Here is a 19,977-nt window from a genome sequence, read left to right as displayed (position 1 = left end):
GGGGAAAAGTGAGCGAATTCCATTTGTTATGAAATCAACTTGGCAAATGTGAGTGCCTCCCTTTCATGGTAGGTCAGTCAATAGTATCAACTCTAGAATGACATTCTAGATGATGTTCTTGCTGGTGAATTGGAACAGGGAGTTGAGATCTAGGTTAAGGGTCATCTCCTTAGTGATTCATGGCCACAGGATGCAGCCCAACCCCAGCACTCGCCCTGTGTTTCAGGTCTGAGTCCAGAGGTTGGCCATTGGACTGAAGTTGTTACCCCTACTAGGAAATCAGCTCCTGAGACTCTGGCTGACTTGTGTAGTAAGTCAGTTGAGTAAATAAGTGAACATTATGAGCCAGACCCTGTGCAATACCACGAGGACACAGCTGTGGGAAAGGCACTTCATCTTCGGGCCTTATGTAAACACCCCCTCCATGTGGCTGTCTCACTCTACAAGTCCACATTAAGGATAAGTCCATCTTGCTCTGTTCTTTCAAGAGTGTCTAGAAACCAGCCCTGTCTCTGGCATACCTTTCTTTAAACTTTGCAAATTTATTTATTTATTTTTTCCTGCCAGTACAAATTCTTGGAATAATGAATCCTATGTGTGTATGTTTGTCAGTGGGAAGGAGTAGGATTACTTTCAATTGGTCAGCAGAATTACTTTCATGCTCCAACTAATCATATTTAATAAATCCCAAGTGCTGAAGGAAATTACACAGAGGAGCTAGAATGACTGACCCTTCTTTTCTTGGGGAGATGACAGTGGAATAGATAAGAAAACCTACAGGTCTCTGTTACATGATTCTATTTGATCCTACTTGTTGAAGGGAAATTTTATTATGACAGATTTTTCAGAGCTTGAGTGATAATCAGAACAGGAAGGGGCAGGTCAGATTGTAGCTCTGACAGCCAGTGAAGTACTGAGGAAAAATAGGGGACAGGAGGCCCCCAAAGGATGTTATTACCAAAGTCTGGGAAGGAAGCTAGGAGAGGCTGGCCCCAGTGACCCCGGTGGGCTTGTCAGAGACCCCAAGTTCTGTCCCTGGATGACTTGAGAAGAACCACAACAGGGGTAAAGGTGGCTTCCTTGGGTGGCTCTGGTGCCTCTGGTGGTGGGCTGAGAAGGGAGAGAGTTAGTTTAGTGTTGGCTGTGTTGGGATCCATGAGTGACATTTTTCAAGGGTGGGGGGAAAGGGGGAGATGTCTAGATGGTCCTGTGGGGTCTTGGACACAGAGCACATATCTGAATGTAGGCAAGATCATTGAGAAAACTGCGATAGGAACTTTGGGAGCTTCTTACATTTTTGGGGAGGGGGAGAGAGATGAAAGCCTGTGCAGAAGCCTTGAAAAGCCCCAAGAGAGAACCGCTGAAGGAAGAGAGGGTTTCAAGCAAGGTGATGTGGCCAGTAGGGTCAAGAGGATGACTGACTGAGTGAAGGCCACAGAAACTGGCAGCCGTGGAGTATGAGGCCTGCAGAAAGAGCCTCCCAGAAATAAGGACAGGGCACTGGCTGAGCGCGCATGTGACAACCACAGTGTGTCTTCTCTAAGCCTGGGAAGCTCAGGGAAGACAGCAGATGAGAGGTCAAGGTAAGCAGGCCCTCTGAATGGCAGGAGAGGAGCTTCACGTCTAGTCTCCACAGGGCCACGGAGCCCAGCTCTGGGGAGGCTGTGGGAGGCCAGGCCTGGCTTTGGGAGCAACCAGGCCAGACTCCTCTCTCCAGCCTGAGAAGAGAAATCCACCCTCTTGACCTAATTTGACACAGTTCTCCACAAGATGGACATTTTTCGGTATTTATCTCTGGGAAAGAGAATATTTGTTTTCCAACAGATTCTTTGATAAAAAGGACCAAGTTTGCAAATAAAAGTTTTAATAAAAATAGGGGAGGCAGAACAGAGGGAGAAAGCCAACTGATTCCAGTTGATGCCACAAGTAATTTCCTTCTCTTAGTCACACCCTAATTAGAAAAGCAAACTCTAGGACAGAAGTGACAACCACTCAGATAACTCCCATCCTGTGGGTAGTGGCTCCAGCAGTTCTCCATTGGAGCAGGGTACCACTGCCCCTCCAGGGGTCACTTATGTCCATAGAGATGTGCTTCCCAGGTCCTCTGCTTCCTAGGCTTTCCTAAGACATGGCTTCAGAGCCCTCCTCCTCTGCACTTTGGCTGGTCATGTGCCCCGCCACTACCACCAGACTCTGAGGACAGCATGTCCTCCTTGGCTTCTCCACTCTCAGGTGGTGGCAGAGCTTCTCAGCTGTTCTAGTTGAATATCAAACCAGTGACAGAATTCTCAAGTAGCCGATCAAACCTTTCAGACACACTCAAAAGTTACTATTTTGAATAATGAGGAGAAAGAGCCAACTTGTTCTCAAAACCCCTCCTACACCTAAGCCCTGGGCAGAAAGATAAAAACAGTGATGCAATTATATTGTTCCCTGTGCCTCTGCACCCACGGGGTCACAGCCTCACCACTGAATCCACAGTGAGACCAGCCTGTCTACCAGCTCTGTCGCCCTGCATGTGACCTGAACAGCCAATGGAAGCTAAGACCCAGGCCAGCTATGGTCTGGTGTGAAGAGATGAAATGAGTGAGGCCAACGAGATTGCCTGACTTGGGGACTTCTATAAAAACAAAGCAACTGCCTGGTAGCAGCAGATAATGTAGTGTAATTGAAGTGGGTTAGAAAGGCCCACGCTGGCCATGGGTAAGCTTATATTATGAGCTATAGATAAGCAGAGAAAAAAGTCAGCAGTAGAGGAGAATTTAAGAGGCTAGAGTTTGAGAACAGCCTTCAAAGAAGTGGGTTTTGCAGGTGAGGAGGATACCTAGGTTGATAAGTAGAGGAGAGTATATGTGAAGGCACAAGCTGTCTGGGTGTGGGGGGGGGTGAAGTGTGAGGGAGACCGCCAGGGCCCAAGGATGCTATAGTTTGAATGAGTGTCCCTTAAAGACCCATGTGTTAAAGGTATGGTTCCCAGGGCTACATGGGGACATGTACATCTTGGGACCTCGGTGCCTCATGTCTCTGTCTTTGCTTCCTAGCTGCCCTGAGGCAAGTGACTTACTCCACCATGTTCTCCCTACCGTAACTGCCTTGCCACAAGCCCAAATGATCATGGATGGAAACCTCCTAAACTGTGAGCAAAAAGAAACCTGTCCCTTTATAAAGTTTATTATCTCAGGTTATGTGTTAACAGTAGGGAAAAGCTAATTCAGATGGTGATAGATAGATATTGTGTGCTAAGGTGGGTATTCTGCCCACCCTCATCTCTGTGACTGCTTTGGAAATCTCTACTTGCTGTGTCAATCTCCCAAACCTTGGCTCCACCAAAGGACTTGTCATCTTCCAGAACTAAGCCACAGCAAGACTTCTACTCTGATCCCATACTAGCCGCAAGCCACTAACTCCCATTCTAACTACTTTCTGCCCTAGTCCCACTCTACTCTGCAATCTCCTTGGCTTAAGGCTGCCAGCTCCTCAGCTCCTCACCAACACCAGAAACTGAACCCTAATCCTCAGCTAATCCCACAGTGAACCTTTTCTGTGGTCCCAGACTGCTAACTGGCACCCTTATCTATTCTCCAGAGAAAAACAGTTACAGAATTTTATTTGGAAACATGGATGCCTAGCTACACACATTTCCCAGCATCCTGCAACTGGTGCCTAAGTTCTTGCCAATGGAATGGGAGAAAAAGTAACGAAAAAGTGACTTCTCTATCACTTACCTAAAAGAAAATTATTTGCTTTTCAGGTTGAGTCTTGCCCTCTTCTAGAAGCTGGACTGCTGATGTAGGAGAGACCCAGCATTGGCCATGCAGCCATATGAATGTGGCCAATGGGATGTAGTACAAGATAAAACTGCCCCTCAAGGGCTTCTCCCCCACCAACGTGGGCCGCCTTACTCCCTTTGGAGTGAAATGTGAAAAAAAAAAAAAAAACAAACATTTATTTAATTCACTCTTTGTTATAGCAGATTCTGCTATAGCCAAATTCATGGTGAAAAACAACATAACTAGCCAAGGCAGCACAGAACTCAACTGAGTCCCACTTCCACTTGTCTTTGGTCACCTTCTTTTCAGATTTCCCTAAACCTTCAAACTCTCATGCTGTTTACAGGTGCCTGCCCACCCACTCAGTCTCAACCAGCAGCACTGTTTTCTTGGGTTTCCTGGCATATCTTGCTTCCCCTGCAAACCTTTCTCTTCCTCCCAGTGGTACAGGTAGTGTTCTCTCGGTGCTCTGTTTAGACTCCCTGGATTAAATTCACAGCTCCACTGTGTCCTTCCTGTGGAACCTATTCAACTGCAAAATGGAAATAAGATGATTTCACAAGGTTGCTGAGATTACATGAGATAATCCATGTAATTAGCACAGTGCTTGGTGTGTAGTAAGCAATAGCCACCTGCTGTTAATACTGCTAACACAGATATGACTACGTCACGACCTGATGTAAATCTCTTAATCTCCATCACCTCCAGAACAGTCTAAACTTCTTTATGTCAGGCCCTTATGGCACAAATACTATTTACTCCTTGAATCTTTACTCCTGCTACTCTGCCTCAAATACTGGGCTCCAATAATATCAGACTACAGACCTAATAAATAAATAAATAAGCTAGGTGTGTGGTGCACACCTGTAATCCCATTGGTTTAGGAGGCTGAGGCAGAAGGATCACAAGCTCAAAGCCAGCCTCAGCAACTTAGCAAGGCTCCAAGCAACTCAGTGAGACCCTGTCTCTAAATAAAATATATTTTTTAAAAGGGCTAGGGATGTGGCTCAATGGTTAAGCACTCCTGGGTTCAATTCCTGGTACCAATAAATAAATAGTAATAATAAAAATTTTAAAAATAAATGGAATCAGGTTGGGGCTGACGCTCAGTGGTAGAACACTTGCCTAGCATATGTGAGACACTGGATTCAACTCTCAGCAGTACATAAAAATAAATAAAATAAAGGTATTGTGTCTATCTGTTACTGAAAACATATATTTTGAAAAGTTAAAAAAATAGGAATCAACTTTTAGTCATTTGACAGATAAATATCACTAACAGTGTCAGTCACTCTGATAAATGAATTTCCCTTTCCTGGAAAAGCACATCCACTTCTATAACATACCAAAATAAGAAGGAGTCTACTTTCCATCTGTGTCTAGGAAGTGATACTGACTTTGGTTTCCTTATTTATAAAATAATAAGAGGTTGCCATCTTTTCATCTCCAAATGCAATGTTGTGCTGAGGTGGTTATGGAACAAAACCAATATATCTTCTTTTAAATCTTAAATCATTTAAAGGTACTTGAAGTGTCACATCCTGTGGAAAGCGAACAAAGTTCCTTTAAGAAGGACATGCCACACAGGAGCCAGACAGTAAGGCTGCCAACTAAGGCGAGCTGAAGAATGCAAAGAAGTCCAGGGTGGCCAGGGAGAGCGGAGACGGGGAAGCCCCTGAGTGTGGAACAAGGCCAGGTTTCCACAGCGCCTGCAGGCTAGGCTCCTGCCTCTTCCTTTTCCTGCCTTCCCAGAAGAGGCGAGAAGGACCCCAAGGAGTACTTACAAGAGTCTGCCTAGCTGACTGCGAATGCCGGTCAGGTTGAAGAAAGCTGCCCCTGTCCTTTCAGCTAAGTCATCTGTGGGTCTTTGATGGGGGAGAACAAAGACCAGAAGGACATTGCCTAGAGATTCCAACACAAAACTCAAACACAGATGTGAAAAGAATTGCACTTCCCGATGAAGACATTATGGTCAGGACAAACCCATCCTGGCTTGAGCCAAGGTGGGGCCAGAGGAACTTTATTCAGAATGTTACCTCTGGTGCTCCACTGGAGCAAGGACCCATGGCCAGTTCCTCCTGGAGTCCACCAAAGTTCCCAGCCAGTAGCTTGTTCTCTAGTTATGCAGACAACTTCTGAAAGGTTCTTTAGATATGTATTAAGCAATGCTGTTACCAAGCAGTGTCAATTCAAAAACAAACCTCACGTGAATAAAAACATGTCTAAATAAAGGCATATAAGTCCAATACATTAATGGGATAGATCATTAAATAAATGTTTAAGCTTATTTAATAAAAATTTCTATGCAGGGGATATTAGCTTAGTGGTACAGTGCTTGCCTCATATGAATAAGGCTCCGGGTTCAGTCCCCAGCACCCCCACTGAAAAAAAAGAAAAAAAAAAGAATTTCTATGAAGACATGTAGTCAGGCCCTGGCTTACCTCCAAAGGCCCTAGGCAATCAGACAATGAAGTCAGAGCAAAGGTACCTGGTGGTGAACACTGAGGAAATGTCCATTGTTACAGGTGATTATTTGTATTGAGATAAATTGGAAAGTTTATGGAGATGGGGGTTTGGACCCCTTGGCACCATCAAGACCAGCCCGAGGCTGGGAAGGTGGCTTGATGCAGAGAAAGTCTGATCCTAACTCCCCACTGGCTCTGGGACCTCGAACAAATCCCACAGCCACCAGAAGTGTTCTTATTGGGAGAATGGTGGTGCTAACCATCTGGATTATTGACTACATTCAGTATGATGGTATCAAACAGCACTTTCAAACTTTTCCTTGAAAGTAGCACAAAAGGGTGAACCCTAGAGACCGAGACATAATATGCTCTTTTTTAAAAAAAGTAATTTTTAATTTGCTTTTTTGGGGGGTGGGGGATACTAGAGATTAAACTCAGGGGCATTCAACCACAGAGCCACATCCCCAAGCCTATTTTATATTATATTTAGAGACAGGGTCTCGCTGAGTTTCTTAGTACCTAGCTTTTTGTAGAGGCTGGCTTTGAACTCATGATCCTCAGCCTCCCGAGCCCCTGGGATTACAGGCATGTGCCACTGTGCCTGGCTAATTTGCTTTTAATTTGCTATGATTTATTATAATATTTTTCTATCATGTTATAAAATAGACTAGTGTGCCACAAAATATGACTAAGTGACATAAAATGTGAAAATCCCTTTGTAAACTGTGAAGTATGGTTAATATATACCATTTTGCTATTCTAATCAGATACTTATAGAAGTACTTTACTCTGGAGATTATTTGGCTTTTAATAATATTTTCTAAATTATAGGAGAAACAGATATTTTGGATTTTGTCTCCTTCTCCATCCTATTTTATTCCCCACATGTTAGTAAGTCTTTTAGGCCTCTGTTATTGTTCTTGATCATAAAGGACATATTCTGTTTAAACAATTCTTTGGTTTTTTAAAATAAATAAGGCAGTAGAGTGTATTTTGACATATTATACATACATGGAGTACAACTTCCCATTCTTGTGGTTGTACATATGGGGAGTTACACTGGTTGTGTATTCATAGACATATATGCTCTTTTTGGGGGGTGTACCAGGGATTGAACCCAGGGGCACTCAACCACTGAGCCACATCCCCAGCCCTATTTTGCATTTTATTTAGAGACAGGGTCTCACTGAGTTGCTTAGTGCCTCACCATTGCTGAGGCTGGCTTTGAATTTGCAATCCTCCTGCCTCAGCTTCCAGAGCTGCTGGGATTACAGGCGTGCTCCACCAGCCCAGCTGATACATATGCTCTTAAGAGTCTTTGATCTGTATACGGGGTAAAAATGGGAGTTCATAACCCACTTGAATCAAATGTATGAAATATGATATGTCAAGAGCTTTGTAATGTTTTGAACAACCAATAATAATAATAAAAGAGTCTTTGGCCAGCCTGAGAATTCTCAAAGTCTCCTGCTTTATTTAAATTTGAGAAAGTTTGCTTTTATTTTATATCTGCGCTGAATATAAAAATGTTATATATCTCTTTGTAGCTTCCCTCCCAAATCTTTGAGCAAAAGCAAATATCAAATTAAAAGAGCCCTGGGCATAGGTAGGGCAGGGCCCTGGGGTGTGAGCAGCCCAGTCCAGGAAGCTGAGGGATGGGAGGGGCCTTGGTAAGCCATAAAACATCATATGCATGTTGCTGACTGTTTTATTGTCACAACTCAGAGGAGAGAAGACATGAGCATGAGAAAGTGGCCAGGTCTCACCTGAGAGGTGGGACAAATGCCCAGAGGGGCAGATCAGCGAGGCTTCCAAAGGTGGCATGGCCAGGCCTCGGAGGATGACACAGAGTTCCTCTTGCCTCCAGATATCCCCAGAACAACCTCACCAGACCAGGCCTGCAGGGCAGCCTGGCAGTCCTGGTGATGAGAATGTTAAGTCACATCTATTAGCACAAGCCCCGGAACTGTGGCGCTCCCAGCGGGAGCAACAGCCTGGCTTCACGTGCCCTAGGGGCACTGAGCTAGGTTCATGGGAGCCCAGGCAGTTCAATCTGAAGGGGTATTGGCCCGGTGGCACAGGGCCCAGTCAGGTCCTAGAATCTTGGACTAGTTCCTCCCAAGCCCTGTGACCTGTGGTAGGACACATAAGAGACACCTGAAATTTTTGTTTCTTCCAGAAAAGTACCTAAGAACCCCAATACAAGGGGTTCCCCCTTTATTCACCAGGTCTTTCTACAAGCCTCCTGATTGACAGTTGGCCTGTTTACTCTGGGGAAGTAGATTGGGAATCTATGGATCATGCAACACCTTAGGGTGATGGTACCAGTGTGAGCAATGATGACAGCCAAATTGATACAGAGCTAGAGGGAAGGGAGGGATGGTAAGAAGAAGGAATGTCTGTAGGACATGCATGGGGTTCATTGAATGAAGGAGGAGAGAGTGCTGGAAAACCTCTCTACTCACGCTGTTGCCTAGGGGGTTTTCATAGTAATCTTGAAAATATTGCACATCAAATATCACTTTCATGTTCTTCCAAGAGCCGATCAGAAGCATTAACTTTGCAAAGTATAACTTGTTTCTTTACTTGGAATCCAATTTCTCATCCTGTGCTCAGCACCCTGGCTGTAGCAGAGTAATATAGGTCTTTCTGGGTTTCTTTGTCCCAGCTCTGTGACCTTGATGGACCCAGACATATTCTTTCCCAAGGGTAGAGACTTCCCCACTGTATCACCACCAAACACCTGCCCTCACTGGCCTGTACTCCCATAACCTGTGCCACTCTTAATCATTGGCATCAAATTGTCTCCTTCATTTTTTTTTAAAGAGAGAGAGAGAGAGAGAGAATTTTTTTAATATTTATTTTTTAGTTTTCGGTGGACACAACATCTTTTGTTTGTATGTGGTGCTGAGGATCGAACCCGGGCTGCACGCATGCCAGGCGAGCGCGCTACCGCTTGAGCCACATCCCCAGCCCAAATTGTCTCCTTCATTACTTCATTAATTACTCATCCACCACTATCATTTCTACCAACCTCCTCCTACTCCCTGTCTTCACCATCACCCTCATCCCCATCTCCATGGATCACTTTTCAACCATGGCCTCCAATGGCTATTCTCTACTATCTTGCCTATTTTAGAATGCTCTGCCTCTTGTTGGTCCAGGGCTCTTCCTGGAAGCCCGCATTTGTCCCTTGATTCCAAAAGTGGGAAATTTCCATGAGCGCCTAGATTCCCCCACCAATTTTAGGAAGAGGAAAGAATGTTCCAAATGCACAACAAGTTGCCTATTTGATTGGAATGGGAAACAACTGGTTTCACAGGTTTCTTTGCAAATTGCCTCTGCACACCTCGCTGGCCAGGGTCTGCCCCCCTTTCACAGTCTTTCTAATAGCTATCAGTAACTTGCCACACATTTTGAGCAGGAGTTTTGCCCAGAGAATGAATTAGTTTTAAATCAGTTACTCAAAGGCTACCTGGTGGTATCTGCCTCCCTTTGTGGAGGGCTCACTTTAACTCCTGAGGTGAAGAGGAGAGAGGCGTCTCCCAATGTCCTGGACATGGCCACACTCCTCATAGAGGCTGAGTCAAGGGCCCAGGGAAAAGCCAGCAAGAAGGAATTTCAGGGCTCTCGCCTCAGTCTTCGAATGTTTCCAGGAACAGGGCCAGTTCCTTGAAATGCTGTTTACATTTGCAGAAGTGTTCACCTGGGATGACAGGGCTCTGCCTTTAAACAGACTGGCTTCCACCCAATAAGTTATTGCAGCGTGGCCTTGATCTCCCCATTATCCATTACCATTGTGCTTTGTTTAGTCTTCTTGCCCCGGGCTTGATCATTCACATTCTACTATACATTGGGGACCTCTCTATCTCCAAGGTATTGTGAAACTTACATTCAGCCAGTCTGTTGTGGGGAAGGCATAGTAGTGTCTCACTGCAATTACTGACAAGGTCAAACACCTTTATTCATCTCTGTATTCATCCTCCGATATCCTGTTTTAAATTCCTCTTCACCCTTTTGCTCATTTTTTCTGTTGTTTGTTTGCCTTTTTGTTAATGAATTGTAGGAATTCTTTGTCTACCAAGTATGCAAAACCTTTGACAGGCTTTACAAATTTTTTACAAATGTTTTTTGTCACTACGTTTGCCTTTTCTTTTCTTTCTTTTTTTTTTTTTTTTTTTTGTACTAGGAATTGAACTCAGGGACACTTGACCACTGAACCACAACCTGAGTCCTATTTTGAATTTTATTTAGAGACAGAGAAGCCAGGAGAACAAAACATAGAGCCCATAAACATCTAAGCAAACCAGGTTCAAGACAAAGATGGCCCTCTGCAGAACAATGAAGAATGATGGTCTTTTCTGGTAAATTACTCTGGAATTATAAAACAGCCATATGGGGGCTGGGGATGTGGCTCAAGCGGTAGCGCGCTCGCCTGGCATGCGTGCGGCCCGGGTTCGATCCTCAGCACCACATACCAACAAAGATGTTGTGTCTGCCGAGAACTAAAAAATAAATATTAAAAAAAATTCTCTCTCTCTCTCTCCCCTCTCTCACTCTCTCTTTAAAAAAAATAGATTTCTTTCTTTAAAAAAAATAATAAAAATAAAACAGCCATATGAAATACAAGTGAAATTGAACTCCTATATCAACTCATTTGCAAAAATCAATTCCAGGTGGACTGTGGACCTAAATGTGAACTATAAAACAATAAAGAAGATAATGAAGAAAAATATTTTATAATCCTAGATGAAGCTTCTATTTGAAAATGAGGCACATAAAGCACTACTGTAAGCCAGGTGTGGGTGAGTCCCAGCTACCTGGAAGGCTGAGGCAAGAAAGAGAATCACTTGAGCCCAGGCATTCAAGGCCAGCCTAGGCCTCATAGCAAGACTGTCTCAAAACAAAAAGCACAACCACAGGGGCAAAGGCTGACACATTTGACTACATTAAAGAAAAGAACTTGTTCATTCAAAGATGCCATCAAGGCAATAAAAAGGCAAACATGCTGGGCATGGTGGAGCATGCCTGAAATCCCAGCGGCTCGGGAGACAGGAGGATCACAAGTTCAAAGCCAGCCTCAGCCATGATGAGGTTCTAAACTCAGTGAGACCCTGTCTCTAAATAAAATACAAAATAGGGCTTGGGATGTGGTTCAGTGGTTGAGTGCCCCTGATTCAATCCCTGGTACTAAATCAACAATGACACAAACAAAAAACCTTTGGGGTACATTTTAATTGGTAATACATTAATCTTGAATCTAGAGATTGAAAGAGAGGGAATAACCTTCTACTTCAAATATTTCTTTTGTTCCTTTCTCTTCTCTTTCTTGAATTTGTATTACATATATTTACACTTTTTGTAATTGTCCCACAAAATGGAGATATTCTATCCCATTTTCTCCTCTTTGACTTTCAGCTTGGGACACTTCTTTTTCTTTTCTTTCTCCATAGTGCTGGGGATTGAACCCAGGGCCTTGTGCATGGGAGGCAAGCACTCTACCAACTGAGCTATATCCCCAGCTCCAAGCTTGGGACATTTCTTTTGACCCATTTTGAAGTTCATTGTTCATGGCCCATGACCATGTCCACGCTACTGCTGAGCCTATTAAGGCCATTCTTCATTTCTGTTACAGTGTTTTTCTTTCCTTCTATCTTTTTTCCAGCACCAACGATTGAACATAGGCCTTGCAAGGTAAGCATTCTCCCTCAGAGCCACATCCCCAGCCCAGTGGTTTTGATTTCTAGCTATTCCTTTTGATACTATCTTAAGAGTTTCTATCTTTTTGCTTATATCACACATCTGCTTTGGCATGCCATCCTTTTTTCCCCATTAGGATCCTCAGTGTATTAATCATAGTTATTTTTAATTCCTGGTATGATAATTCCAATCTCTGTCCTGTCTGAGCCTAGTTCTGATTCTTTTTCTGTCTCTTTAAACTGGCTTTTTTTTTGTTTTTTGTTTGTTTTGTTTTTGTTTTTTCCTTTTAGCATAACTTAGAATTTTTGTTCTGAACTAGAGTAATGAATTATGAGAAGGAAGCAAGTAGATAGGGCCTTGGTGTGAGGGTTTGTGTTTATTTAATTAAGACTTAGGCTGTTTGCTGTTTGCCATGCCTGTGTTGTAAGAGGTGAGCATTTCATTTCCTCCAGTATTATTTTTGCCTTCCCAGTTATCTCTGGGTTTTCCCAGAGGCTCCTTAGCTAGGCTGAGGGTGTCATGAGCATCCTGTGGCTGTAATCCCCTGTTATTGTACAGGAGTCCTGTCAAGGTGGTGGTGAAGTGGGGAGGAAGGGGAAGCATTCTCCAAAGCTTACATCTCAGGCTTGTAGTGGGCCTGTGTCCCTGGACTGTGACTTTCCCAAATGCTTTTCAGATCCCCACTCCTTACAGGGAGGCTGTGGGTCTAGAGTTGAGGATTTCCCTTTTCTGGGGTTTGTTAGGTTCTGGTAAAACCCACGTCAGTTAGATTCTGGTAAGACAGTTTCCTTTGGGAATAAGCCTTGTTAAAACAGACAGGTCTGGGTATATTCCAAAATAATTACTTTGACCCTCCAGCTCTTGCTGAAAGTACCATTAAATCTTTCTCCAGTCTTCACATTCGAACCTGGCAAACAGTGTGGAAGATCCCCCCACCGACCTGCCTAGTTTTTTTTTTTTTAATTTTTTTTTTTTTTTTAGTTGTTGATGGACACAATACCTTTATTTTATTTATTTCTGTGTATTGCCAGGGATTGAACCCAATTCCTCATGCATATTAGGCAAGTGCTCTATCACTGAGCCATAACCCTGACCCCTGCCCAGAGTTTTTTACTCTTCAGCTAGTTCACACGGAGCCTCCAGCAACTTGGTCATCTAAATATTTCTAGCAGTGTTGGCTCTGGCTAGGGCCTCTGCTACTGTGCTTCTCCTGTGGGTCTCTGTATCTGCTTGACCATCTTCCCAGTTTTCCGGGCAGCAGTTTGCCCTGTGACCTTAATTTTCTGAGGAATTCAAGAAGACTTGTTGATTTTCAGTTTATTCATTTTCTTTCTTGTTTAAAGACGGGAATAACAGCTTCCAAGATCTTTATATGCCAAACCAGAAGCTGGAGGACCATTCTTTTAATGTACGTTTTCCAGTCAGTGAACATAGCATTTCTTTTTGGGTCTTCTGGAAATTACTTTTTAAAAGTCTTATCATTTTCTCTAGAGAGGTTTGAAAACTTCCTGGTAGATTTATTTCTAAATATTTAATATTAGCTCATGATACTGTAAATGGAGCTTCTTTATCATTTAATTTTATATCTTTTGCTGATATACAGACATCAATTTGTATTTGTGTACTATAAAGTTCAGTTATTCAAAGTATATAATTTTTGATATGTTTACAGAATTGTGCAGCCATTAGAATCATCTAATATTAAAGATTTTCATTGTCCCAGAAAAACTCTTGTACCCATATCAAAGATAAACAAAGCCAGAAAAACTAAATTTTATAACTGAAGAACTAATGGTTGTTTCACTTCTTTTAAAAAAGGGGGGGTCTTTATGAATATAAAAGAAAGAATAAAAATATTTTAAAAGCCAGACACTGTTGAAGTGTTAAGGACAAGGTTTAAGCACTAATGAACTACACTATGTGAACTGAACTCAACTGTAACAGAGGTGACCAGACATTTTAAGGGAAAATGAGAGATGGGAAGGGGGATGTGAAGTAAAACCAGGGAAGGAAAAATTTACAAAAGGTGGGAAAGAGGGGTTGGTTCCTGTGAAACTCCATCAGTTTTGCTAAGTGGCGCTTAGCAAAGTTAGACTCCCACTTCCCAAAGAGGCCATGAGGCAAGGACCCCATCTCCAGCCATTGGTGAGAATAAACAGTAGATTCTTTGGCAGCCTTGAGTTTTCTCAGACAGTCATCCAAGGGATGGAGCTTAGAGCTATTAGAAACTACTTTAGTGTTTTATTCAAGTCTTTACAGAGTAATGTTGAGGCCTAGTTGAAAAGCAGGCTTAGAGAAGACTGGCTAGGATGTGGTCAAGGAAAGAATCTTTGTCACTTAACTAGCAATCCCCAATCTGTCCCCTTTCCCACAGGCAGCCACTGGTCTACTCTTTGTCTCTACAGATTTGCCCGTTTCATATAAATAAGATCATACAATATTCATCTGGCTTATTTCATTTAGCAAAATGCTTTACTTTTGTTGTGGCATATATTAATACTTCATTCCTTTTTAACTGAATAATATGCCTTTGTATGGATGTACAACATTTTGTTTATCCATTCATCATTTGATGGACATTTTGGTTGCTTGTACTTTGGGGCTGTTATAAATAATATTACTCTAAGTATTTTAGTCAGCTTTTTCACCACTGTGACTAGAAGATCTTACCAGAACAATTGTAGAGGAGGAACAGTTTATTTGAGGGCTCATGGTTTCAGAGGTTCCATAGAAGGTCAGCTCCATTCCTCAGGGCTGGAGGTGAGGCTGAACATCATGGCAGAAGAGTGTGGCAGAGGGAAGCGGCTCATATGATGATCAGGAAGCAGAGAGAGACTCCACTCAGCAGATACAAAATATATACTCAAAGCTGTGCCCCAATTCCCACCACCTCTCACCCCACCCCCTTCAGTTACACTCAGTTAATCTCTATAGGGGGATTAATTCATTGATTGGGTTAAGACTCTTAGAACCCAACCATCTCTCCACTGAACCTTCTTGCATGTTCTCACACATGAGCTTTTAGGGGACACCTCACATCCAAACCATAACACTAAGTATTTATGTACAAGTTTTTGTGTGGATATATGTTTTCATTCCTTTTCACTAGATCCCCAGGAGTAGAATTGCTGGATCATGTGACAACTCTTGGTTTAGCATTTTGAGGAACTTCCAAACCATTTCTGAAAGTGGCTGCACCATTTTGCATTCCCACCAGCAAGTCTGAGAGTTTCAGTTTCTTCACATCTTTGCCAATGTGTATTATTATCTTTTTATCATAGCCACATGAATAGGATGAAGTAGTATCTTACTATGGTTTTGATATACATTTTCCCAATGGCTAATAAAGATATCATTCTTTTTTCATGTGCTTATTAGCCATTTGTATATCCCTTTTCAAGAAATCTTTCTTCAAGTACTTTGCCTGTCTTATTTTGGGGAGGATGGGTACCAGGGATTGAATTCAGGGACACTTAACCACTAAGTCATATCCCCAGCCCAATTTTGTATTTTGTTTAGAGACAGAGACTTGCTGAGTTGCTTAGGGCCTGGTTAAGTTGCTGAGGCTGGCTTTGAACTTGCAGTCCTCTTGCCTCAACCTCCTGAGCTGTTGGGATTACAGGCACATACCACCATACCATGTTCTTTGCTTGTTTTTAAATTGGTTTGTTTATTTATTATTAATTTGAAGAATTGTTTATATATTCAAGACATTACACTTTTATCAGATGGATTTGCAAATATTTTTCCCAGTCTTTGGTTGCCTTTTCTTTTATTGATAATGTTTTTTGAAGACAAAAGTTTTCAATTTTGATGAAGTCCAGATTATCAATTTTCTATATCATTGATTGTGAGTATGTATTGTGTATAAGAAATCATTGCCTACTTATGATTGCAGAGTTAGTTCTGTGCTTCCTTCTAAGAATTTTATAGTTTTAATTCTTTTTTTTTAGTTTTAGTTTTAGTTTTTTTTCTTTTTAAATTTATTCTAATTTGTTATATATGACAGCAGAATGCATTAAAATTCATATTGCACATATAGAGCACAATTTTTCATGTCTCTAGTTGTACACAAAGTAGAATCACACCATTCATGTCTTCATACATGTACTTAGGGTAATGATGTCCTTCTCATTCTACCATCTTTCCTACTCCCATGTCCCCTCCTTTCCTCTCCCATCCATCTGCCCTATCTAGTGTTCATCTATTCCACCCATGCCCCCCCCAACTCCATTATGAATCAGCCTCCTTATATCAGAGAAAACATTCGGCATTCGATTTGGGGGGATTGGCTAACTTCACTTAGCATTATCTTCTCTAACTTCAGTTTTAATTCTTAATATTTATATCTATGATCCACTTGCAGTTCATTTTTATATATGATCTGAAGTAGGAGTCCAGATGTATTGTTTTGCATGTGTATATCTAGTTGTTTCTAAACCATTTGTTGATAAGAATGCATTAAAATTCATTATTATTTCTCTAATTTGATTATCTTGACTTTTTGTCAAAAATAAATTATCTATAAATGTTAGGGCTTATGTATGGACTCTTGATTCTACTTCATTGATCTGTATGTCTATCCTTATGCCAACACCACACTAATTTGATTATTGTAGTAAGTTTGGAAACCAGAGAGTGTGAGTCCTCCAACTTCATTCTTCTTTTTCAAGATTGAGGTAATATTTTGGGTTCCTTGCATTTCTATATAAATTTTAGGATCAGCTTGTCAATTACTGGGTAAAAAACTTAGCTAGGATTTTGCTTATGATCATGTTGAATCTGTAGGTCAATTTGGTATTATCATCTAAACAAAATTAAGCCTTCCAATTAATGAACATAGAATAATGTTTATTTATTTTGAGTTTTTACAGTTTATTTCAACAGTGTCTTGTAGTTTTCAGTGTCAAAACTTGTACTTCTTCTGTTAAATTTATTTCTAAGTATTTTCTTCTTTCTGACACTATTGTAATTGCTATTGTAATTATCTTGTTAATTTCATTTTCAGATTGTTCATTGCTAGTGTCTAGATATACAATTGATTTTTGTACATTGATCTTGTATCCAGTAACCTTGCTGAAGAAATGTGATTTTTTAAAATATTAAATTTGTACCCAGCAAATTTGTTAAACTCTTAATTCTATTACTTTCCCCATGGATTCTACAAGATTTTCTATATAGGATCAATAATATCATTTACAAATAATGACAAATTTGTTTCACCCGTTCCATCAAAACATTTCATTTTTTTTATTGTGGCAAAATATTCATAAAATTTACCATTTTACACAGTTTTAATTTAGTGCTGTGTCATTAATTAAATACATTCATGCTATTATACACTGGCACTGTCACCCACCTCCAGAAGTCTTTTAAAATATCTTGTAAAACTGAAATTCCATGACCATTAAATAATAACTCCTTCCTCATTCTCTTTTCCCCTAGCTTCTGGCAACTACCATTCTACTTTCTGTCTCTATAATTTTGATAGAAGTTATAATTAAGTTTTTAAGCCAGAAACCAGAAAGTAGATACCTTGTAAAAATGGATGCAGGGTTTGGCTTTTTGTGACTGGCTTATTTTACTTCTCATGGTGTCCTCAAGGTTTATACATGTAGTAGAAGGTGATAGAATTTTCTTTGTTTTTATGGTAATAATAATATTCCTCTGTGTGTGTGCACCAACTTTTGCTTCTGTATAAATACTGAATCACCTCCACATTTCAGCTGTCATGAATAGATTTGCTGTGTACATAGGTGTACAAATATCTCATTAAGGTTCTACTTTCAATTCTTTTGTGCATATATCCAAAAGTGGGATTGTTGAATCATGGTAATTACGTTTCAGATGTTTTATGGGACCATCACACTGTTCTTCACAGCAGCTGTAATATTTTGTATTCCCACCAAGAGTGTATAAGCATTCCAAGTTCTCCACATCTATGCCAATGCTTGTTGATCTCTTTTTTGTTTTTTTTAATGATATCCGTTCTAAGGAATGTGGGCCCATCAGTACATATTTGGCCCCTGTTGATTTTGGGTTTTCCCGGGTACCCCTTCCTTCTTAGAACCTGAGGCCTGTGGCTCTTTTCAGCAGAAATACCTTGTTGCTATGTAGGAGTTCTAATGATGTGGGTGAAAGGGAAGCATTATTTATTCTTATGTTTAGGTCTCTTTCTTTCAGGGGGCCTGTGCTCCCTTAGACCTTCACAAGTTCTTCTCAGTTCCCTTTCCTCTCATTGGATGATCCAGAAAAGCTAGAAGGGGCTAAAGTTGGAAATTTTCCTTCCTCCCTGTCAGTTGAGTTCTGGAAAAACCCATGTTATTTAGGCTCTTATAACTCTCCGGAAGAGTTCACGTGGGATTAGAATTATTTCTCGATTAATTGTGAATACTTTTGAAGCAATTTGTGTCTAAAGTTCTTTGTGGCAATATCTTTGCTTACTGATTCATTTTTTGGAGGGCATAGGAATACTCTAGTGTTGTATTTCTCCTTCAGTTATATTTTTTTCCTAGGAACTACTCTGTAACATATAAAAATTTCCAATTTACATAAAATTTTTATAATTTTTTAAGTATCTATAACATTGGTATTATTTCATCATTTGTATTAATTTTATTGGATTCTTGTGCCTTCTATTTTTTCTGATGGATCCTGGCAAAGTTCATCAGTTTCCAAAATCTTTTCAAATAATAAGCTTATTGATCCTCTCTATTGAATCCTTTTTATGTTTTCATAAATTCTTTTGTTGCTTTGGATTTTTTGGTACCTTTTCTACATTCAAAATGTTTATTTATTTTTAGATTTTTTCTTTTCTATTATGTATACATATTGTAATCACTGTCTTCTTTTTTTTAACTTTTAAAATTTTTTTTTTAGTTTTTGGCGGAACCTAACATTTAATATTTCAAGAGACAAGTAGATTCCAATATTTCTCCAAAGATAAAGAACATTTTTTTAATAGAGAATTTTTTAATATTTATTTTTTAGTTTTCGGCAGACACATCTTTGTTTATATGTGGTGCTAGGATCGAACCTGGGCCGCACGCATGCCAGGCAAGAGCGCTATCGCTTGAGCCACATCCCCAGCCCATAATCACTGTCTTCTAAATGTTGAATTAGTTAAATCCCTTGAGTTAAATCCCCTTTTCTACTTTATAATTTTCATTGCTATTCAATATAGTTTCTAATTTCCACTGTGATTATTTAACCTATTAGTTCATGAGTGCATTCAATAATATCTAAATACATAAAAAATTCTAGTTATATTTTGTTACTGATGTTTGGAATAGTTGCGTAGCAGACACAGAATATTCTCTGTATGTTTCTATCCACTTGAAATTTGTTAGTTTTTTTTTTTTTTTTTTTTTTTGCTTCCTGGTACATTTTTGTAAATGTCCTATACACGTGTGAAAAGAATTTGTACCTGCAATTGTTAGTTTCAGCAAAACATGACCATTAGGTCAAGTCTGTCAATAGCCTTGCTCAAATCCACCCTGGAATAATGCAGATTTTAATACATTTGTTCTATTAGTTACAAACAGAGGTACAGATTGGCCAAGCCACTTTCAGTTAATATTTTCACAACATGTTTCCTTCCTTTTCACTTTCAATGTTCCTGCTTCCTTATAACATATTGCTTATAAATAGCCTCGGTTGTGGATTTTTGTTTCCATTTTACAGTCTAACAATTAATTGCCAATATATTCCAATTTAATTCACATCTACATGTTTACTCTTTGTCTTATACATTCCATATTTCTTTTTCCTTTCTCGTTTTTGGCTAGACATATGTTTTAATAATTTCATTTCCCCTTGACTGGCTTCTAAGTTATGCACTATTTTTATTGTTAGTAGTTACTCAGGAAATTACAACATTCATTTTGATTACCAAAGATTAATGTTAATCAATACCTTCACCCACTTCCTGGACAATGAAATTACCTTAGAACACTTTAATTCCATTTATTTCTTCTCCATTGTTTTCAAACACAGTCTGTTCCACTACAGTACATTTCTCTCATGAGAATTAGTTCATGATT

Source organism: Spermophilus citellus (genome assembly GCF_964194105.1).
Source record: "Spermophilus citellus genome assembly, chromosome: 7".
Lineage (NCBI taxonomy): Eukaryota > Metazoa > Chordata > Mammalia > Rodentia > Sciuridae > Spermophilus > Spermophilus citellus.
The sequence above is the reverse complement of the archived record's forward strand: the minus strand, read 5'-3'. Positions refer to the sequence as shown.